The following is a 24730-nucleotide window of genomic DNA, read 5'->3' as shown; positions in this document are numbered from 1 at the left end:
ATTAGGAGCACCTTCTCTTTCCGTGACATGTAGACTGACTAGGTGAATCCAGGTGAAAAATATGATCCCTTATTGATTTAACTTGTTAAACCCATTTCAATCAGTGTAGATGAAGGGGACTAGACAGGTTAAATAAAGTTTTTAAAGCCTTGAGACAACTCAATATTAATGTTTTGTACACTCAGTGTATAACCAAGTGTTTTAACTCAAGTCTAGCATTCTGCTGACAAGCAAATCAGACAAGTGGAGTGTGGCTGTGTGTATGACGTTTGATCAGGAGCCTGGAGGGGAATGTGAAGGCCACATGTGGCAGCGGGTTAAAAATAACATAATTTTACCTCACTGTGGTCTTGTAAGTGTCTGTGTCCAGCATCCAGCCCTCTTGTAGAAGTGTGCACTTTCACACTTGCCTATTTGCATTACATCAAATACATTAGACCAAAGGGGAAGACATCTGACCCTCAGTGTAATGATGGAGCAGTCTTAAGGAAGGGGAGGGAAGGGAGACTGGCAGGCTGGGCTACAGGGAGTCTGTGTCTGGGTTTCAGCAATGTTTTTGTTAGCTATTTTTTACCTAGACTGATATAAATGTCTGAAAATCCAGTCAGCTAAGGGCCATCGTTTTGCTTTTAGAGGTAATGGGATAGGATTTCAAGGCCGTAACTCATAATTGCAGATAATGTGAAGCCACACATTTGAAGCCAAAGCCACCCTTTAAAAAGGTGCAAAGTGAAAATGACACAGTTCTCAGAATTCATTTGGAAGTAGATGAGGTATCAGCTTGCTCATTTTAAATGACAAGATCCACCATGTAATTACCAGGATGCCCTTGGAAATAAGATGAAAATCACACTGACCTTTCCTGGTTTTAAAAATAGACAAAAATTGTCACTTTTATTCCAGCAGCCAAAATAAGTAAGACTATATTTACAAGGCTAAAGGCAAAACTTGTTGAACATAGAGAGCAAATACAATGGTAAACGGTTTCCTTGATAAAGTTTAACACTGACATCTCCATTTCAATGGATATAGAGGTCTGGATACTGTCTTGCTGCAACTTCAAATTATCCCAGGTAATATACAATAATGTGTATATGTTAATGTTTCTGACTTTTAGATACATTGACATCAGTAGCACGGTATAGGACCTACACTAGTTATCTTTGAAATATAACGCATCATCACATGCTATCCACCCCACTGACTTTGACATTGTTCCACATACAGTAAATTATGGAATATGACCCAGCTGTGGTTTCAGATAGAGATCAGGTCAGGTCAGTACAGTTTAAAGTTCTCTCCTTACAGAAGTGTCCCTGAATGTTCATGGCTGGACTGGAAGGTGCTTAGTAGATCTATGAGTCTTTGAGACTGGGGACAATGCATTAGAGCACAGTCATAGGGGAGGAGGCATGTAGTTTCACCCTCTTTGCATAATGCATCGCCACAGTTCTGCTGCTGTGTGATTAATTAGCTTCATGTGAATTTCCGGGCAAAGAATATGTCTTTGTTTCAACAGGTAGTCCTCTAGAGAGCCATTTCTATTACAGTCTGACCAGCTATTTATCTCTTGCCAATATTCTGTCAGTTTATAATTACAGGGAAAACATAATTTCTCACACTTATCTTCGTACACAAGGAATATTGTTGGAGTTTACATTTAGCACTTATGATTTATATGTTTCCATTATCAATACGAAATAGTTCATGTGTATTACAACATTTGATTTCCTGTGAATTACCCTTATCATCGGTTGCCTTCATTTTTTGCAGGGAAACACATAGCTAATCTTTTGAAAATATCCTGCATAAGGATTTTACTGGTAAATAAGCAGCTTACACAAGTGCAAAAATGTACAGGGATGTGCAACACTAACTTTTATGTTGACTTGAGGACTCACAGCTTTCCACACCCAACACTTATTTTGACTTTTCATTGTTGCTGTATAAACTGTTTGTGTTTTTTTTGTCAGTTGGTAGGAGGACGGGATAGTGTTGGCCCACTCAACGATGAGTGGTGCAGCCCTCCAGATCTTCCCCGTAAAATCACAGAATGGAATAAGAGCCCCAGGGGACTTCATTGTCTCCGCCGCATACTTAAACTCACTAGAGTTCCGCTTCTAAGTGAACATTATTTCAGACATAATTAAGGGTGGAACGGTACTTGCATTCTTACGGAACTGTGCGGTTTCGACCTTGTTTCGGTCTGCACTGTGAAACCACGTTTTTTTATGTATAAACACACTAGGCCTACGCTGCACTGCATGCCTCTTGAGTAAATGTGGCCTGAAAAAAAACTGCATTTCATGGCTATTCCGTTAAAACAACTATTGTAGAGCCTATGCACACGTTGTAATCAATATTCTAATCTTAATTGGCGCATTTCAAATTGACCTTTTGTTAGGAGCAGCAGGGAACTACGTGAGTTCTTTACGATGGCGAGTGGTGGGGTCGATACACCAGGAGGATCCTCCATCGTTGTTTAATCTCCAGTTTGGGAACATTTTGGCTTCCCAGTAGATTATAACGGCAATGGACAGAGAATTGTGGATAAAACTTTAACAGTATGTTGCCACGCTCAACCAGAATAGCCTATGCAGCTGCCTCAAATATGTTGACACATTTACGCCGATATCACCCCAGTATTCCTACCACTGGAGCAAGACGGAAACACAAAGAAACAACAACACAACATGGTCTCCCCTCTGCATTCAAGCAGCCCTTAGCAGCTGATTCTGACCGGGCCAAAGAAATTATAGGTAGGCTATATTTTTTACATTCTTTGGTTTATAGCTGCGGATATATGCCCATTCTCTGTGGTTGAGAATAGGGGGTTTAAGCACCTCATGAAAGTGCTCGAGCCACGTTACGAACTTCCCTCAGGCACCCATTTTAGCAAACAGGTAGTACATATAGGCAAACCAAAGCCAAAGTGTTTAATGAATTGGTCAATGCACCCTGTTGAGCTTACTTAACAGTAACAGGACATTACAATAGGCCTACCCTGGAGTGGGATATGTACAGTGCTATGGACGGAGCATCTGACACTAAAGGAGGCAGTGTCATGGTGCGTTCGTAACTAAGTGGGAATTTACCACATATGACTGGGAAAAATGCACTTGAACGTCCCTCCAACTGGTAATTACTGGTGGGAAACTCATCTATCATCCTGAGCACCCACTTCTCCCACATGATGACCTCTGACGTCACCTACTAAGGAAGTGGCCTCTATAACAGCATTCTTAACAGTTAAATGCAACAACAAAACATTATTTATTAAAATCATTCTATTAATTTGTTAACAAGCATAATAGCTGTACTTTTACTTTATGGTTGACACAGCTTGTACTTTTAGTTTATGGTTGACACAGCTTGTTGGCCATTAGTCAATCAGCATTTCTCAACAAGTTCAAATCACATGAATGCATCCAACTGGTATTTATGACTTCACAACTGGTAAATTCCCATCTTCCACATGGTAACAAACGCAGGATCAGAGTGGAAACTTAAGAGGCCTAATATAACAATCCGGTCACAACAGACAATGCAATGAACATTGTGACAGCTGAACATTGTGAATAGCATTTACTTTTCCCGCTGTACCGAAACCGAACCGTGACCCCAAAAACCACAATACCTACTGAACCTTGGGTTTGGTGAACCGTTACACCCCTAGACATAATGCTTGGCTTATAGCCACAGAACTTAACACGACAGGGGCCCTGGAACCGTACCACTTTCTAAGATACACTTTGTGCAACAACGCGACTAGTAGCGAATGTGGTAGTGTGTCAGATGCAGAGCCTCAGATCCTTCTGTTCATCTTCTGTAAGCATGCATAATACATGGAATTGATATAACATGTTTATGATGCTCTTCTTTTCTGCATATCACACTGGTATGTGTTTTTCGTGCTTCTGATATTCTGGGAGTAATTGGACTCTGGGGCAGGTGGTCAGGATCGGAATCCCAGGGTCGAACCATGGTCCTGGGGATAACAAGATGTTTAGGAGCTCAAATATGGCCCAGCCCCAAGTGTAGCCACTATCATTGACCACCATTTTATTTAGAATCCTCAATCCAACGTTGTCTCTGATGTCATCCTTAACGGATATACTTGACAATCCGTTCAATTCACTATGATTCTCTCGTAAACTAAACAGACTCAATGGCTGAAAATAAACACTTCCATTCCCTTCAAAATGAATATTTAGAAACGCTACACAGTGTAACTACATTTCCATATCCAGGTTGTATTTTCCAGCCTTGACTGCAGTAAGTATGTTTATACAATTCTGTAGCTTCAGCAGTGGCGGAAGGAGGAGGCAGGTCTCCTACCACTAGAACACAGCTAGCTAGACTAATGCAGTTGCGTGGGATTGAGCTGTCGCTCCCCGAGGTACTGTATAAGACAGGTGCACCAATTAACAGGGCTGTCTGCCAACCGTTCCTCTAGTCTGATAATTATACCCAGCTTTCAGCAGAGTACATACTGTGGCTTTCAGCAGAGTGCATACTATGGCTTTCAGCAGAGTACATACTGTGGTTTTCAGCAGAGTACATACTGTGGCTTTCAGCAGAGTGCATACTATGGCTTTCAGCAGAGTACATACTGAAGTTTTCAGCAGAGTGCATACTATGGCTTTCAGCAGAGTACATACTGTGGTTTTCAGCAGAGTACATACTGTGGTTTTCAGCAGAGTACATACTGTGGCTTTCAGCAGAGTATATACTATGGCTTTCAGCAGAGTACATACTGTGGTTTTCAGCAGAGTGCATACCATGGCTTTCAGCAGAGTACATACTGTGGCTTTCAGCAGAGTACATACTGTGGTTTTCAGCAGAGTACATACTGTGGTTTTCAGCAGAGTACATACTGTGGCTTTCAGCAGAGTATATACTGTGGCTTTCAGCAGAGTACATACTGTGGCTTTCAGCAGAGTGCATACTATGGCTTTCAGCAGAGTATCGAACTCACCAAGTGTTGGGGGGGCTCTCCTCTCCCTGAGCAACGTGACCTTATTGGGTCAGCATTCTCTCCGGCCACACACACCACACTAATACTCCTCTTGTTAGCTGAGATCAATGGCAGATGATAATTAACATTTTATTTTTATCCCCCATCATCACAAACAGAGCACTGGTATCTTTACTTCCTCCTGAGGTCAAATATGGTCATTCTTTTTTCAAAGCTGTCAATACAGTAAGGTTTTCTGGCTCAACAACTACAAACACTCTGAAATGCTATCTTTAATGAAGAGTGTGCAGGCGTATCTGCCATGCAAAGTCAAGTTGTACCTTTGTTTCCTTTGGATCTTTAAAGGCTCACAAAGAGGCCTATCATGCTAAATAACAACAGCCTTCCAAGACCAAGGGTAAATGTTTAAAAATAAAATGCAAAAGCTAAAGACTGCTGAAAAATGTTACGAGTGTAAACTTAGTATCACGGGACCAAAGAAATGACGTAAAAAAATCAAGATAGGCGGCAGATAAACAAAGACCTCAGCTTCTGTCACGACTTCCGCCGAAGTCGGTCCCTCTCCTTGTTCGGGCGGCGTTCGGCGGTCGACGTCACCGGCCTTCTAGCCATCGCCAATCCACTTTTCATTTTCCATTTGTTTTGTCTTTGTTTTACACACCTGGTTTTAATTCCCCAATTACATGTTCATTATTTAACCCTCTGTTTTCCCCATGGTTGTTGTGCGTGATTGTTTTATGTATGTTCGGTCCGTTATTGTGGGCTCGGTATTACGACATGTTATTGGAATATTTGAGTAAAGTTACTTGTGTTACTCATCTTTGCTGTCCTGCGCCTGACTCCTCTGCACCAGCTACAGCCAAACCACTACAGCTTCAGAGCGGCTGAGCTGAACAGCATGGCTAAGAAGCAGATACAGCCCGTGTCTGTCTGTAGAGGAGCCTTCCTAGCCTACAGTGCATTCGGAAAGTATTCAGACCCCTTGACTTTTTCCACATTTTGTTATGTTACAGCCTTATTCTAAAATGTATTAAATAGTTTTTTTTCCTCATCAAAGTACGGCATAATGACAAAATGTTACCAAATTTATATTGAAAAAACCCTGAAATATGTCATTTATATAATTATTCAGACCCTTTACACAGTTCTTTGTTGAAGCACCTTGGCAGCAATTACAGCCTCGAGTCGTCTTGGGTATTACGCTACAAGCTTGGCACACCTGTATTTGGGGAGTTTCTCCCATTCTTCTTTGCAAATCCTCTCAAGCTCTGTCAGGTTGGATGGGGAGCATTGCTGCACAGCTATTTTTAGGTCTCTCCAGAGATATTCGATCGGGTTCCAGTCCAGGTTCTGGCTGGGCCACTCAAGCACATTCAGAGAATTATCCCGAAGCCACTCCTGCATTGTCTTGGCTGTGTGTTTAGGGTTGTTGTCCTGTAGGAAGGTGAAACATCGCCACCGGTCTGAGGTTCTGAGCGCTGTGGAGTTTTCATCAAGGATCTCTCTGTACTTTGCTCCGTTAATCTATGCCTCGATCCTGACTAGTCTCCCTGATGCTGAAAAACATCCCCACAGTGTGATGCTACCACCACCATGCTTCACCGTAGGGATGATGCCAGGTTTCCACCAGACATGACACTTGGTATTTAGGCCAAAGAGTTCAAGCTTGGTTTCAACAAACCAGAGAATCTTGTTCCTGGTGGTCTGAGAGTCTTTAGGTGCCTTTTGCAAACTCCAAGTGGGCTGTCATGTGCCTTTTACTGAGGAGTGGCTGTCGTCTGGCCACTCTACCATAAAGACCTGATTGGTGGAGTGCTGCAGAGATGGTTGTCCTTCTGGAAGGTTCTCTGTCAGAGTGACCATTGGGTTCTTGGTCACCTCCCTGACCAAGGCCCTTCTCCCCTGATTGCTCAGTTTGGCTGGGCAGCCAGCTCTAGGAAGACTCTTGGTGGTTCCAACTTCTTTCACTTAAGAATGATGGATGCCACTGTTTTCTTGGGGACCTTCAATGCTGCAGAAATGTTTTGGTACCCTTAACCAGATCTGTGCCTCGACACAATCTTGTCTCGGAGCTCTACGGACAATTCCTTCGATCTCATGGTTTGGTATTGACTCTGACATGCACTGTCAACTGTGGGACCTTATATAGACAGGTGTGTGCCTTTCCAAATCATGTACAATCAATTGAATTTACCACAGGTGAACTCCAATCAAGTTGTAGAAACATCTCAAGGATGATCAATGGAAACAGGCTGCACCCGAGCTCAATTTCGATTCTCATAGCAAAGGGTTATGTTCATAAGGTATTTATTTTTTATATTTGTAATACATTTGCAAAAGTTTCTAAAAACCTGTTTTCGCTTTGTCATTATGGGGAAAAACATTTATTTAATCAATTTAGAATAAGGCTGTAACGTAACAAAATGTGGAAAAAGTCAAGGGGTCTGAATACTTTCCGAAGGGACTGTGTATCACTGGAGCCCTCATTAGGACCTGGAAGCACTCTGTATGCCAGGAAAAAACATCTAAATGCCAAAGGAAACACATTTGATTACACACCCACAGAGGGCACATATTAGTTTTCTAATGACACCATCTAGCACTCCTCTCAGAGACTTTCCAATCCCCAAATTGTCATCCAGTACACCTCATTAAATCGTGTCTTCTTTCTTCCCCTCTTTAAAGGTCACATAAAATCAACAGGAAGGGAAATAGACTAGGTTTGATCCCAGCTCTGTTGACTGGAATTACAGCTATGGCTTTATACTGTCACTCCAGCAAATCAGTGGCTTTTCAAAGGGACAAAATGTACAATATATTGGAATAGCATATGGACAGACAGACAGACAGACAGACAGACAGACAGACAGACAGACAGACAGACAGACAGACACAAAGACATACACACACACACACACACACAAAGACATACACACATCCACGCACACACAAACACACACACATACATACATCCACACACACAGACATACAGCCACACACACACCCACACACACAGACATACAGCCACACACACACACCCACACACACAGACACACATACACACTCACACACACAGACATACAGACATACACACACACACACACACACACACACACACACACACACACACACAGACAGACATACACACATACACACACACACACAGGCATACATGCAAACACAGACAGACATATACACTCACAACCATCCACACACAAACACACACATACAGACATCCATCCACACACACACACACCCACACAGACAGACATTTGTTTATTAGTTCATATATAAAGAGAGTACTTTTCTCAAGGAGCAATATTTACTATGAAAGTGAGAGAGAGAGAGTTACAAGATGTCATTGTGGTGAAAAGGCGCTTGGCGGTTGCGGCAGGACCTCGTCAGATATGAAGTTAGGCAGAGAGAGGCAGAAACCAATCAAAGCAGGTCCATCTCATCTTCCCACTGTCTCGGAGAAAAGGTATGACTGCGCTGCTGGTACTAACTCACCTTTCCCATCCTGGACAGGAGCAGAGTGAGGGAGGGAGGGAGGGAGGGAGGGAGGGAGGGAGGGGAGAGGAGCAGAGGGAGGGAGGGAGGGAGGGAGGGAGGGAGGGAGGGAGGGGGAGGAAGGGAGGGTAGAGGACAGAGGGAGGGAGGGGATTGGGGTTAGGGAGGGAGCATAGCAGAGGGAGGGAGGGAGGGGAGAGGAGCAGAGGGAGGGAGGGAGGGAGGGTGGGGGAGCAGAGGGAGGGAGGGAGGGTAGCAAAGGGGGGAGGGGACAGGAACAGAGGGAGGGAGGGGAGAGGAGCAGCGGGAGCAGGAGAAGAGGTAGTGTGGGTGGTGAGAGGAGGGTGGGATGGGATGGAGGAACGGGACGGGAAGGGACGGGAACGGGGGGACGGGGGGGGGGGCAGTGGTGGGGGCAAGGTAATCATATTCCAATTTGAAGTCAGTCAGCTGGAACAACTGAGCCACACACCAAGAATGGATTTTACATGCAGACTATTACGCCCCAGCCTATTTACTCCAAACTGCCTGGAAATGGCTGGCATTATATGGAGCAGCCAAGAGTGAATGTATTCCCAGCAGGTCGATGCCACTGGCTTAGCTTTGTTTTTCTGAAACATTTCTCTCTTCTTGCTCCTACTAGCCTGGACCCTATTTGTCCCCTGACCATATCCAAGGATCTACATTACATGACCAGACGTATGTGGACACCTGCTCGTCAAACATCTCAGGGACTGGCTTCCATTCAGCCACAAGCGCATTAGTGAGGTTGGGCACTGATGTTGGGCGATTAGGCCTGGCTCGCAGTCAGCGTTCCAACTCATCCCAAAGGTGTTCTATGAGGTTGAGGCCAGTGCTCTGTGCAGGCCAGTCAAGTTCTTCCATACCGATCTCAAAAAAAGTATTCTGTATGGACCTCACTTGTGCATGGGGGCAATGTCATGCTGAAACAGGAAAGGGCCTTCCCCAAACTGTTGGAAGCATAGAATCGTCTAGAATGTCATTGTATGCTGTAGTGTTAAAATGTCCCTTCATTGGAACTAAGGGGCCTAGCCCAAACCATGAAAAACAGCCCCAGAACATTATTACTCCCCCACCAAACTTTACAGTTGGCACTATGCATTTGGGTCTGTAGTGTTCTCCTGACATCGGCTAAACCCAGATTCGTCCTCCAGACTGCCAGACGATTCATCACACCAGAGAACGTGTTTCCACTGTTCCAGAGTCCAATGGCGTCGAGCTTTACACCACTCCAGCCGACGCTTGGCATTGCATATGGTGATCTTAGGCTTGTGTGCGGCTGCTCGGCCATGGAAACCCATTTAATGAAGCTCCCGACGTACAATTCTGGTGCAGACGTTTCTTCTGGAGGCAGTTTGGAACTCAATAGTAAGTCTTGCAACCAAGGACAGACAATTTGTACGCGCTTCAGCTCTCGGTGGACCTGTTCTGTGAGCTTGTGTGGCCTACCACTTCGAGGCTGAGCCGTTTTGCTCCTAGACGTTTCCACTTCACAATAACAGCACTTACAGTTGACCGGGCCAGCTATAGCAGGGCAGACATTTAATGAACTGACTTGTTGGAAGGTGGCATCCTATGACAGTACCACATTGAAAGTCACTGAGCTCTTCAGTAAAGCCATTCTACTGCCAATGTTTGTCTATGGAGATTGCATAGCTTTGTGCTTGATTTTATACACCTGTCAGCAGTGGTTGTGGCTGAAATAGCGAGAATCCACTAATTTGAAGGGGTGTCCACATACCTTTTTTTTACCAGTCAAAAGTTTGGACACACCTACTCATGCAAGGGTTTTTCTTTATTTTGACAATTTTCTACATTGTAAAATAATAGTGAAGACATCAAAACTATAAAATAACACATATAGAATCATGTAGTAACCAAAAAAGTGTTAAACAAATCAAAATATATTTTATATTTGAGATTCTTCAAAGTAGCCACCCTTTGCGTTGATGACAGCTTTGCACACTCTTGGCATTCTCTCAACCACCTTCATGTAATGCATTTCAATTAACAAGTGTGCCTTGTTATTAAAAGTTAATTTGTCAAATGTATTTCCTTCATAATGCGTTTGAGCCAATCAGTTGTGTTGTGACAAGGTAGGAGTGGTATAACGAAGACAGCCCTATTTGGTAAAATACCAAGTCCATATTATGGCAAGAACAGCTCAAATAAGGAAAGAGAAATGACAGTCCAGCATGACTTTAAGTTACCTCTGCTGTAGAGTATAAGTTCATTAGAGTTACCAGCCTCAGAAATTGCAGCCCAAATAAATGCTTCACGGAGTTCAAGTAACAGACACATCTCAATAACAACTGTTCAGGAGACTGCATGAATCAGGCCTTCATGGTCAAATTGCTGCAAAGAAACCACTACAAAAGGACACCAATAAGAAGAAGAGACTTGCTTGGGCCAAGAAACATGAGCAATGGACATTTGACTGGTGGAAATCTGTTATTTTGTCTGATGAGTCCAAATTTGAGAGTTTTGGTTCCAACTGTCGTGTCTTTGTGAGATGCAGAGTAGGTGACCGAATGATCTCCGCATGTGTGGTTTCCACCGTGAAGCATGGAGGAGGAGGTGTGATGGTGTGGGAGTGCTTTGCTGGTGACAATGTCTGTGATGTATTTAGAATTCAATGCACACTTAACCAGCATGGCTACCACAGATTTCTGCAGTGATACGCCATCCCATCTGGTTTGTCGGACTATCATTTGTTTTTCAACAGGACAATGTCCCAACACACCTCCAGGCTGTGCATCAGATGACCTGGCTTCCACAATCAATGCTTCAGATGTCCTGGCCTCCACAATCACCCGACATCAACCCAATTGAGATGGTTTGGGTTGAGTGGGACCGCAGAGTGAAGGAAAAGCAGCCAACAAGTCCTCAGCATATGTGGAACTCCTTCAAAGACTGATGGAAAAGCATTCCAGGTGAAGCTGGTTGAGAGAATCCCAAGAGTGTGCAAAAGCTGTCATCAAGGCAAAGGGTGGCTACTTTGAAGAATCTAAAAGCTAAAATATATTTAGATTTGTTTAACAGTTTTTTTTCCTGATATTTTAGCTCAAATAAATCGTTTGTACATTTAGGTCCTAAACAACACTGATGAATGATACAGTATGCATCCATCTGAATTGTGATTAAGTGCCTTTGGTGAAAAACACATTAAGGCCATGACATTTATTAAATGATGTAGAAAAGCTTGATTGCGCTGGTAGATGTTTGGCAGATCATAACCATCAATAAATGAATATGTATTGCACAGGAGATGTTATACAGGTGCCTTAAGTGCCATTGATATAGGACATGTGTTGACCACTTAAAATTGAGCGTGGAATGGATCTGTAAATAGAAACATCACAAAGGCAATTTATCAATGTGACAAAGATAAGGACCAATCATGAGGTATAATGAGGTATACTGCCCACATAATACATGTTCCAAATTGAATATGAAAGCAGTAGTGCTGAGCGGTTCATGATTGTTTGGGGGGGGGTTATTAAACAACTAATTGACCGATGTCGGTTGAATTATCATTGAGTTTTTGTTGTGAGCCCAACACGCTGTTTCTCTAGAAAGAAATCATATCATTCACCAGAGAAATCAAGTCAACAACTATTTGGGATGCTGGGCTGAAGGGAGTTGTAGTTTTCATTAAGCAAATATTCAACCTAGTTCAGAATAATGACAGATGGAATCCCAAATGGAATATGAAGAAAGGCTTTGTCCCTGTCTCTCACAATGACCCAATTTGTGTTAAAGAGAGGTGAATCTAAGGCACCTTTAGCATAGTGCATAGAGGCTAACCCACTACTGTAATTAAAACAAACGGCATGGAAAGACAATTAGATGAGCTTTTCAGAATCTTCACACTGAGGCCTTTGTGGTTTAGGAAGTTCTCATTCATCACGGGGTCCAGGCGCTAGTTGCTGCTGACAGGCCTGTTTCACACTGGTCTGAGTACACCTACTAGACATTTCTCCCTCTGCCTCACCTTTCATTTCTACATCAGATCTATAGTGGTTGGGGAGCTGTGTGCATGTGTAGTGGACAAAGTGGTGCGGTGCAAAGTTGCGATGGAGAAATACACTCAATAACTGGTAGTGCCGCCTTTAGCTGCAATGATTGCAAACAAATCCTTCCTGTAGTTGTCTCTCACTTAGCTGTGGAGGAATTTTGGCCCACTCTTGCATGCATAACTGCTTTAACTCAGCGGCATTTGTGGGTTTTCACGTCTGAACTACTCGTTTCAATCCTGCCATAACATCTCAATTGGGATTAGGTCTGGAATTTGACTAGGCCTTTCCAAAACTGGTGTCACGTCCCTCCAATAGAGTTCCAGACACTTGTAGAATCTATGCCAAGGTGCATTGAAGCTGTTCTGGCTCGTAGTGGACCAACTCCCTTTTAAGACACTTTATGTTGGTGTTTCCCTTATTTTGGCAGTTACCTGTATGTTGGTCATTACTGGAGGAATTGTTAGTCATTACTGGAGGAATTGTTAGTCATTACTGGAGGATTGTTAGTCATTACTGGAGGAATTGTTAGTCATTACTGGAGGAATTGTTAGTCATTACTGGAGGAATTGTTAGTCATTACTGGAGGAATTGTTAGTCATTACTGGAGGATTGTTAGTCATTACTGGAGGAATTGTTGGTCATTAATGGAGGAATTGTTGGTCATTACTGTAGGAATTGTTAGTCATTACTAGAGGAATTGTTAGTCATTACTGGAGGAATGTTAGTTATTACTGGAGGAATGTTAGTTATTACTAGAGGAATTGTTAGTCATTACTGGAGGAATGTTAGTTATTACTGGAGGAATGGTTAGTCATTACTAGAGGAATTGTTAGTCATTACTGGAGGAATGTTAGTTATTACTGGAGGAATTGTTTGTCATTACTGGAGGAATTGTTAGTCATTACTGGAAGAATGTTTGGTCATTACTGGAGGAATTGTTGGTCATTACTGGAGGAATTGTTGGTCATTACTGGAGGAATTGAAAACATTCTTCTCTCCTCTAGATCTGACAGTGGTGCTGCTGGTGTGATGTAGTGACTCATGGCTTCTGACTATGACACATAATAATGGCTACCAGTCCATAGAGTGTCAATTACCTGTCCCTTATAGATGGGTCACCATGGGGTCCTTTTGATCAGATACTGTGTCCTAAATGGCTAGGCAACTAGTGTACCAGCCCTTCACCACTGGACCCTGTCAGTGGTTACAAAAGTGAATGAATTGGATCTGGCAGGTTATTTCAACTTGACACCACCAATGAAATCATAGATGGACTATGAGAGGGGACATTAACGTGATATGACATCTAATTAATAATGCATGGACCATCAAACTCTGGCCAATTCAATGTGGAGCAGAGACATTGGTTTTCTATTGCAACGTACAGGTAACTGACAAAAATAGAGAAAACATAAAGTGTCTTAAAAGGGAGTTGGTCCACCACAGCTTCAACGCACCTTGGCATAGATTCTACAAGTGTCTGGAACTCTGTTGGAGGGATGCGACACCATTCTTCCACAAGAAATTCCATCATTTGTGACTCGTTTCAGGAACCTAGGCGTATGTTGCGCATCACTACTTCACAGGAGCACCATTTGAACAGAATTATTATTTTTTTTAATCAAAATGCGTTTTTTGAAAGAAATGCCTTCTGGAACGTGAACTTTCATGTGCCTTAATAACAAACTTGTATGCATCTGTAAATACGAATACAATTGTTAAACTACGAGCCTAGTTGGTTTAGCCACGGAAAAAGCGAGCAAACTTCCCGCTAGCCATGATTGGCTGAGATAATGAGTGGGCTGGACATGCCGAAAGATGAGTTTGGATTGGTCTGCCATGTAGCACGCTTCTCTCTATAACATGAGCTGGTCAGTATGTGTAGCTAATCCTTTTCTAATGCGGCTTTTTTTTAAATATATCACGTAGTAGAATTGCATAAGTGTTGCTCTCCACTTTTGAAATCAGTGGAATTAGAGTATGATAGCTAAGGAGATGTAGAAAATTCTGCCATTTGATTGCAAATATGCAGACGGAGTCGAAAAGAGAACCCACAGAAGACTGTTGTATAAAACACCTGTGTCCAGATTACATCTTCAAACTAAGGGCAACCATGGTATCCTGGTTTAATATTAATATTGGTAGATGAGCATGGTTGTGTGATATTGATTAATCAGCCCTATGTGAAAGGCCTAAGAGTCTTAAAGTAATTATTTTTTAAACATCCTGCTTTGGGCTGGCTGTGTCAATGTGTAGTTCATACATGCATAATCTATGAGCCACGAAACCCCTAGTTTGAAAGCGACTGCTTTCTGGAAGCTGTGCTGCACTATTTTCTATACATTTCCCCCCACGTGGGCCTGTCCCCTAGCAATTCGAGTTCCAGCCAATATTTGATGTAGTATGCAATTTTCGTGGTCCACTTTTAGCTTCTGGGCGCTACTTTCAGAACTAATGGCTACAAAGTATACACAAGTACCAGAGAATCCCTTTAAGTGAAAGCCTCTTGCCCCAGGTAAGAGCATGCAACAAAGTGGTTATGTCCTGTACGCGGAGCATGCAATGTATGTTTATTAATCTTTCAAAATAGTAAAATCGAAGCTAAACAAAGAGCCACTAAAAAAATACCACACACATTGAAAACAATAAGGAAAAATAATAATTTATTAATTGAAGGTTAAACATTTCGGTTAATTTTGCTGTGGTCTAACCAACCCCCATTAACCAGTTAATAAATGGTTAAATACGTTTCAGTAAAATTATGTGACCAACAGAAACTACATTGCATGGGTATAAGGAACTGAACTTTTTCTTTAAGAGCTTAAAAAACATGCGACAATAGCAAGCCTATCCTCTTATATTATTGAACATGCAACTAGGCTACTGTAATGAAGAAGACAATGTAATACATAATTTTCCAATATTTGCCAAAATGCAAAACGCTGTTCTAAAAGAAGCAACTGAGGCTTTTCATGTGACTGAGACTAACATCTCACAGTTTTAAACTTAGAAAGAGGCAAAATCTAAAAATGCAACAACTAGAATGGGTTGCTAATATGACTAGGATAATGCCTTTGGCTTCTGGACAACGAAAGAAAGTTGATATGAAAACCAGTAGAACAGGAGATATATGCTAAGAAACCTTTTCAGTTGCTAGCTTAGCTTTTGTTGTTAGCTGCTGAGTGCTGCTCCTCTCGGTCTCTCCCTCTGCTGCTCCCTGTGCTGCTGCAGCCTGCTTATGAGTTGCCATGCAACGAGTCTCCCTCTGGCTTGCTTGCGGCTCAGTCTGACTAGAGATAGAGCCATCAGTTGACATTAAGCAAGCTATTTTATAACTCTATAAACTCACTGTACATTACTATTTACAGCAAAATGATCATTCCAGTTGACAGTGTTCCGGTTTTATGACTGACGAGATTTGTTCAATTCTGGCACCAATTTAATTCCAATCAATTATGCAAATTAACCTATAGACCGATAAGCATGACTGGTCAAATGTATTTTCAGCAGCTAACCGAATAACAGTTCATCGTTAACGTCATACCATGTGGACCAATAGAGCGTGCATGTGATGTGTAACATGCATGAGTGAGTTAAGTGACCTTGATTCAATATTGGATCAAGTGTTTTATAGCTCTTATACTGTCATTTGGATGAAACCATTTTGCATAGAGATGTGCATATGGGATGTTAATGAGAATTACTGTCCCATTTAGATGTGTAATAAATACTATATCATGGCCCTTGTCAGTATGGCTGCTTGTCTGAGCTGATCCGTCTTCGGCAAGCAGCAACAGAGCCCCTTCTGCCTGTCAGCTGAGGAAGAGTGGCCCCAGGAGACTGATTTTTATCATGGATGCCGAAATGTTGCTTAAGGAGAGTCAGGCAGGCCGGCTGACCCCAGCTCGTTGAACTTTAATTGGACTGGGGAAAGGGCATTATGTTTCTCTCTCCTCGCTCCCTGGGAGTCTCACCCTTCTCCCCTCCTGCCTCTCCTTTGGCATGACATTACTTGTTTCCCTCGACTGTCAGATGTGACAGAGACCTGCTGGTTATTCTTATAATGTCTTTGGACCACGGTTACTATTCAGGAGGCTTTCTCGCTCTCAAACATTATTTCTACGAACATCTTCATCTGTCCCACCTGTCTGATTGTGATGACTACATGAACTCATGTAACAGTTGTCGGTGGAGATCTTGGGGTAACAAAAGATTGAACTGAAGTTTTGTGGTTCTAGTTCCTTAAGGATTTGGACATTTGGGCATATATCCTTTCAAATGCGAGGAAGGGTAATCCACAGTGTGTCTTCCACTGGGATACAGTGTGCTTGTTTGGTAGCCCGTCCTCTTGTGTATCGTCAAACATTTCCTTTGAAATGTCTAAATGCACGATAAGACCTCCCTCAAGGCAAGACTTATTGAGATATGAATTCTCTGTCACCTACGCTTTGAAATTCCATAGCTTCAATTTGCTGTGGGGGGGAAAAGGGGAATTGGAAAAGCCAATTGAATCTTTTCCTTCAGAGCCCATTAACTGTACTAGCTGGGTTAGTGACTCACCATCATCACAGTCAATAACACCAGAACAGCCTGGGTTAGTGACTCACCATCATCACATTCAATAACACCAGAACAGCCTGGGTTAGTGACTCACCATCATAACAGTCAATAACACCAGAACAGCCTGGGTTAGTGACTCACCATCATCACAGTCAATAACACCAGAACAGCCTGGGTTAGTGACTCACCATCATCACATTCAATAACACCAGAACAGCCTGGGTTAGTGACTCACCATCATAACAGTCAATAACACCAGAACAGCCTGGGTTAGTGACTCACCATCATCACAGTCAATAACACCAGAACAGCCTGGGTTAGTGACTCACCATCATCACAGTCAATAGCACCAGAACAGCCTGGGTTAGTGACCCACCATCATCACAGTCAATAACACCAGAACAGCCTGGGTTAGTGACTCACCATCATAACAGTCAATAGCACCAGAACAGCCTGGGTTAGTGACCCACCATCATCACAGTCAATAACACCAGAACAGCCTGGGTTAGTGACTCACCATCATAACAGTCAATAGCACCAGAACAGCCTGGGTTAGTGACCCACCATCATCACAGTCAATAGCACCAGAACAGAACATAGAATCTGCCAAAATAATTGTTTGTCTTCCGCTGGTATACAGTTTGCTTGTTTGGTCTTAAAAAATCTATATTCTAAAAACACCCCATACTTGTTGTCTTGTACGTCTGGTCCAGAGGCTGGTTGTGGTCTGGAAGCTTAAGTTGTGTTTTAACTCTAGGCACCTATCATAAAAAGGGATGTATGATTTTACAGTTATTCCTTTGGAGCTACAGTCTGCTCCTAACTGCTTATTTCTCCACAGGCATAATCAGATCAGTGCTAATTTCTTTCTTCTCGGGTTTGATTTAGATGAGGCCTGTTGTATGTCAGACAGCATCATATAATGTGACATGATAAAGGAATGTTTATATCTATCACTGTACTCATGAAGTGGAAAACATGGCACAGTATATTTATTTTTTATTTAACCTTTATTTAACGAGGCAAGTCAGTTAAGAACAAATTATTTTTTACAATGACGGCCTACCCCGGCCAAACCGTCCCCTAACCCGGACGATGCTGGGCCAATTGGGCGCTGCCCTATGGAACTCCCGATCACGGCCAGTTGTGATACAGTCCGGGATCAAACCAAAGATCGAACCAGGGTCTGTAGTGACGCCTCTAGCACTGAGATGCAGTGCCTTAGACCGCTGCGCCACTCGGGAGCCTGAATGATCTCTTACACAGAGTAAGTAGTTAATCTTCTTTTATCCAGATATGCAAAGGAGCCAAGCCTGAAAGAAAGAAAGAAAGAAAGAAGGCAAAGGAGGGAGAAAAAAAGAGTGCATCCACTATTATTTGTCACATGCTTCATACACAACAGGTGTAGACTAACAGTGAAATGCTTCATAAACAACAGGTGTAGACTAAGAGTGAAATTCTTCACAAACGACAGGTTTAGACTAACAGTGAAATGCTTCATAAACAACAGGTGTAGACTAACAGTGAAATGCTTCATACAGTGAGGGAAAAAAGTATTTGATCCCCTGCTGATTTTGTACGTTTGCCCACTGACAAAGAAATGATCAGTCTATAATTTTAATGGTAGGTTTATTTCAACAGTTAGAGACAGAATAACAACCAAATGTCCAGAAAAACGCATGTCAAAAATGTTATAAAATGATTTGCATTTTAATGAGGGAAATAAGTATTTGACCCTTCTGCAAAACATGACTTAGTACTTGGTGGCAAAACCCTTGTTGGCAATCACAGAGGTCAGACGTTTCTTGTAGTTGGCCACCAGGTTTGCACACATCTCAGGAGGGATTTTGTCCCACTCCTCTCTGCAGATCTTCTCCAAGTCATTAAGGTTTCGAGGCTGACGTTTGGCAACTCGAACCTTCAGCTCCCTCCACAGATTTTCTATGGGATTAAGGTCTGGAGACTGGCTAGGCCACTCCAGGACCTTAATGTGCTTCTTCTTGAGCCACTCCTTTGTTGCCTTGGCCGTGTGTTTTGGGTCATTGTCATGCTGGAATTCCCATCCACGACCCATTTTCAATGCCCTGGCTGAGGGAAGGAGGTTCTCACCCAAGATTTGACCGTACATGGCCCCGTCCATCGTCCCTTTGATGCGGTGAAGTTGTCCTGTCCCCTTAGCAGAAAAACACCCCCAAAGCATAATGTTTCCACCTCCATGTTTGACGGTGGGGATGGTGTTCTTGGGGTCATAGGCAGCATTCCTCCTCCTCCAAACACGGCAAGTTGAGTTGATGCCAAAGAGCTCCATTTTGGTCTCATCTGACCACAACACTTTCACCCAGTTGTCCTCTGAATCATTCAGATGTTCATTGGCAAACTTCAGACGGACATGTATATGTGCTTTCTTGAGCAGGGGGACCTTGCGGGCGCTGCAGGATTTCAGTCCTTCACGGCGTAGTGTGTTACCAATTGTTAGTTGGTAACTGTTAGTCTATGCTTATTATTTATTATGGTTGAACCAAAAGATGACATGTAACAACAGAAATTAAATGAAATAGGAAACAATTAAACATATATGTGAAATTGAATTGAACAAGAATGTATGTTGATGTAAATATTATGTACAATATTGAGTCATGTTCCCATGTGATAACTATAGCCTAATATATTCAATATGCTATAAACTATTGTTTTTTTAACAGTTTCACTCAATTCATTCTAATTAACTCAATAATTATGACACACCCCTCACTGTTGTCATTGATTGCACTAATTGCACTGTTCGTCTACATAACCTGGTTCAAGCATTGATCCTGAAGAAGGCACAGTGATGCCGAAACGTTGGTGATTTACCCAATAAATTACTGGGAGTTTATATATAGGGTGTGCGACTCACTTTATTTTTTATAGCTTATAGTTTATTTGCCGTTAGTCAGCACCTCTACATAAAATACATTTCACTGTTTTATTCTACTATGTTCTGCCCATCCATACACCTGTTCTCCTCCACATTATGTTGTTCTGCCCATCCATACAACACCTGTTCTGCCCATCCATACAACACCTGTTCTCCTCCACATTATGTTGTTCTGCCCATCCATACAACACCTGTTCTGCCCATCCATACAACACCTGTTCTCCTCCACATTATGTTGTTCTGCCCATCCACACAACACCTGTTCTGCCCATCCATACAACACCTGTTCTCCTCCACATTATGTTGTTCTGCCCATCCATACAACACCTGTTCTCCTCCACATTATGTTGTTCTGCCCATCCACACAACACCTGTTCTGCCCATCCATACAACACCTGTTCTCCTCCACATTATGTTGTTCTGCCCATCCATACAACACCTGTTCTGCCCATCCATACAACACCTGTTCTCCTCTACATTATGTTGTTCTGCCCATCCATACAACACCTGTTCTCCTCTACATTATGTTGTTCTGCCCATCCATACAACACCTGTTCTCCTCTACATTATGTTGTTCTGCCCATCCACACAACACCTGTTCTGCCCATCCATACAACACCTGTTCTCCTCCACATTATGTTGTTCTGCCCATCCACACAACACCTGTTCTGCCCATCCATACAACACCTCTTCTGCCCATCCATACAACACCTGTTCTCCTCTACATTATGTTGTTCTGCCCATCCATACAACACCTGTTCTGCCCATCCATACAACACCTGTTCTCCTCCACATTATGTTGTTCTGCCCATCCACACAACACCTGTTCTGCCCATCCATACAACACCTGTTCTCCTCCACATTATGTTGTTCTGCCCATCCATACAACACCTGTTCTGCCCATCCATACAACACCTGTTCTCCTCCACATTATGTTGTTCTGCCCATCCACACAACACCTGTTCTGCCCATCCATACAACACCTGTTCTCCTCCACATTATGTTGTTCTGCCCATCCATACAACACCTGTTCTGCCCATCCATACAACACCTGTTCTCCTCCACATTATGTTGTTCTGCCCATCCATACAACACCTGTTCTGCCCATCCATACAACACCTGTTCTCCTCCACATTATGTTGTTCTGCCCATCCATACAACACCTGTTCTGCCCATCCATACAACACCTGTTCTGCCCATCCACACAACACCTGTTCTGCCCATCCATACAACACCTGTTCTCCTCCACATTATGTTGTTCTGCCCATCCACACAACACCTGTTCTGCCCATCCATACAACACCTGTTCTCCTCCACATTATGTTGTTCTGCCCATCCATACAACACCTGTTCTCCTCCACATTATGTTGTTCTGCCCATCCACACAACACCTGTTCTGCCCATCCATACAACACCTGTTCTCCTCCACATTATGTTGTTCTGCCCATCCATACAACACCTGTTCTCCTCCACATTATGTTGTTCTGCCCATCCACACAACACCTGTTCTGCCCATCCATACAACACCTGTTCTCCTCCACATTATGTTGTTCTGCCCATCCATACAACACCTGTTCTGCCCATCCATACAACACCTGTTCTCCTCCACATTATGTTGTTCTGCCCATCCATACAACACCTGTTCTGCCCATCCATACAACACCTGTTCTCCTCCACATTATGTTGTTCTGCCCATCCATACAACACCTGTTCTGCCCATCCATACAACACCTGTTCTGCCCATCCACACAACACCTGTTCTGCCCATCCATACAACACCTGTTCTCCTCCACATTATGTTGTTCTGCCCATCCACACAACACCTGTTCTGCCCATCCATACAACACCTGTTCTCCTCCACATTATGTTGTTCTGCCCATCCATACAACACCTGTTCTCCTCCACATTATGTTGTTCTGCCCATCCACACAACACCTGTTCTGCCCATCCATACAACACCTGTTCTCCTCTACATTATGTTGTTCTGCCCATCCATACAACACCTGTTCTCCTCTACATTATGTTGTTCTGCCCATCCATACAACACCTGTTCTCCTCCACATTATGTTGTTCTGCCCATCCATACAACACCTGTTCTGCCCATCCATACAACACCTGTTCTCCTCTACATTATGTTGTTCTGCCCATCCATACAACACCTGTTCTCCTCCACATTATGTTGTTCTGCCCATCCACACAACACCTGTTCTGCCCATCCATACAACACCTGTTCTGCCCATCCATACAACACCTGTTCTCCTCTACATTATGTTGTTCTGCCCATCCATACAACACCTGTTCTGCCCATCCATACAACACCTGTTCTCCTCTACATTATGTTGTTCTGCCCATCCATACAACACCTGTTCTCCTCCACATTATGTTGTTCTGCCCATCCATACAACACCTGTTCTGCCCATCCATACAACACCTGTTCTCCTCTACATTATGTTGTTCTGCCCATCCATACAACACCTGTTCTCCTCCACATTATGTTGTTCTGCCCATCCACACAACACCTGTTCTGCCCATCCATACAACACCTGTTCTCCTCCACATTAGGTTGTTCTGCCCATCCATACAACACCTGTTCTCCTCCACATTAGGTTGTTCTGCCCATCCATACAACACCTGTTCTGCCCATCCATACAACACCTGTTCTGCCCATCCATACAACACCTGTTCTCCTCCACATTAGGTTGTTCTGCCCATCCATACAACACCTGTTCTGCCCATCCATACAACACCTGTTCTGCCCATCCATACAACACCTGTTCTCCTCCACATTAGGTTGTTCTGCCCATCGATACAACACCTTTTCCCCTCCACATTATTTGTCCACACGGTTAGCTAGCCACCTCCTGCAGTGAGGCAGAACAGGTGGTCCATGACGTTTACGTTGGAGGGCACTAATCAATGGAAATGGAGATCAGCCTGGCTCCGTACTGACCTCCCCCAGACCTGGCTCTGGAGCACTTGCCACAGTAAGAGTTTCACGGGAGACCTACTCAACAAGGGGCTGGATTCTAATTAAGACTCTTTAAGGCTTGTGAGGAACACTCTTTTAATAAGCAGGAAGCACAGCACAGCGCCGTGCGTGGTAGCAGCCCCATGACATACAGTATGTAACTCACAGACTTGGATCTCTGTCACAGTTTGTGATTTACATATTTCATGTATGAGAATGTCCCACATGAGTTTTTACTGAAGAGAGACATTGATGTATTAGGTGTAGGCTAGTCTGTGACTGTGTGTGGTTTCAAAGATAATCAAGATGAGCTCTTAGTTCATTTTATTTGTTTTTATTGTAGTAGATCAGACACACAGATATTAATAGGTATTTTTCGAAGCGACATCAGTTGGTCTGTTTTAAGCATTTGTGCTTGGGTTGTCCATTTAGACGAGTGGAAAGTTCTCTATTGTCTTATTTGTAGGGTTAAAATGGAGCATCCCTATTGCTGGGAGTTTTCCGTAAGCGTTCCCAGATCACCCCAATGCCGACAGACACCCATGTGCCGGCTGGGGCAGGGGCAGGAGTGCCTGACGGAGAGAATTTGTGTCAGGGCTGTCTATGCCGCTCAGGCTCACCCCAGTCATGTCTCTGCTCTCATCAGTGCACAGGGAATTGATGGCTGTCAGCGCAGTGCTGAGTCGGCACTTCCCTACGCCACACGCCTTGGCCAAGGTTAGCCAGGTGCCATGACATCATCAGTGACTCGCATCAGGGCCCGCAGGCTTTGTTGTCCACCTGTCAGTTTGCTTGTTTGTAAATAGAAGAGCTGTTTTAATCGATTGGTGGTCAAGGTAACCAGCAAACTCAAGTTTGTTGTGGTGACTGCCCCTAAAAACCAACTGATCCCTTTTGAAACAGCCTACAGTGTATTTGGAAAGTATCCAGACCCGTTGACTTTTTCCATATTTTGTTACGTCACAGCCTTTATTCTAAAATGGACTACATTTTTTTTCTCCCCTCAACAACCAACACACAATACCCCATAATGAAAAAAAAAAACATTTATAAAAAATACTAACCTTAAATATCAATTGTACATAAGTATTCGGACCCTTTACTCAGTACTTTGTTGAAGCACCTTTGGCAGCGATTACAGCGATTACAGCCTCAAGTCTTCTTATGCTACAAGCTTGGCACACCTGTAATTCTGTAATTCTTCTCTGCAGATCCGCTCAAGTTCTGTCAGGTTGGATGGGGAGCGTCGCTGCACAGCTATTTTCAGGTCTCTCCAGAGATGTTAGATCCGGTTCAAGTCCAGGCTCTGGCTGGGCCACACTCTGCTTAGGGTTGTTGTCCTGTTGGAAGGTGAACATTCGCCACAGTCTGATGTCCTGAGCGCTCTGGAGCAGGTTTTCATCAAGGATCTCTCTGTACCTTGCTCTGTTCAGCTTTCCCTCAAACCTGACTAGTCTCCCAGTCCCTGCCGCTGAAAAACATCTCCACAGCATGATGCTGCCACCACCTTGCTTCACCATAGGGATGGTATTGGCCAGGTGATGAGCGGTGCCTGGTTTCCTCCAGACGTTAAGCTTGATATTCAGGCCAAATAGTTCAATCTTGGTTTCATCGGACCAGAGAATCTTGTTCCTCATGGTCTGAGAGTCTTTAGGTGCCTTTTGGCAAACTCCAATTGGGCCGTCATGTGCCTTTTACTGTGGAGTGACTTCTGTCTGGCCACTCTACCATAAAGGCCTGATTAGTGGAGTGCTGCA

The 24730-nt window shown here is 43.4% G+C and overlaps 1 protein-coding gene across 1 annotated transcript in view; it reads left to right on the top strand.

The window, feature by feature from the left end:
- LOC115205035 (X-linked interleukin-1 receptor accessory protein-like 2) overlaps positions 1–24730 on the top strand; it is a 237290-nt gene that overhangs the window by 90362 nt on the left and 122198 nt on the right. The gene's annotated exons all lie outside the window — the stretch shown is intronic.

Source organism: Salmo trutta, chromosome 13, assembly GCF_901001165.1.
Source record: "Salmo trutta chromosome 13, fSalTru1.1, whole genome shotgun sequence".
Classification (NCBI taxonomy): Eukaryota; Metazoa; Chordata; class Actinopteri; order Salmoniformes; family Salmonidae; genus Salmo; species Salmo trutta.
The sequence above is the reverse complement of the archived record's forward strand: the minus strand, read 5'-3'. Positions and strand labels throughout refer to the sequence as shown.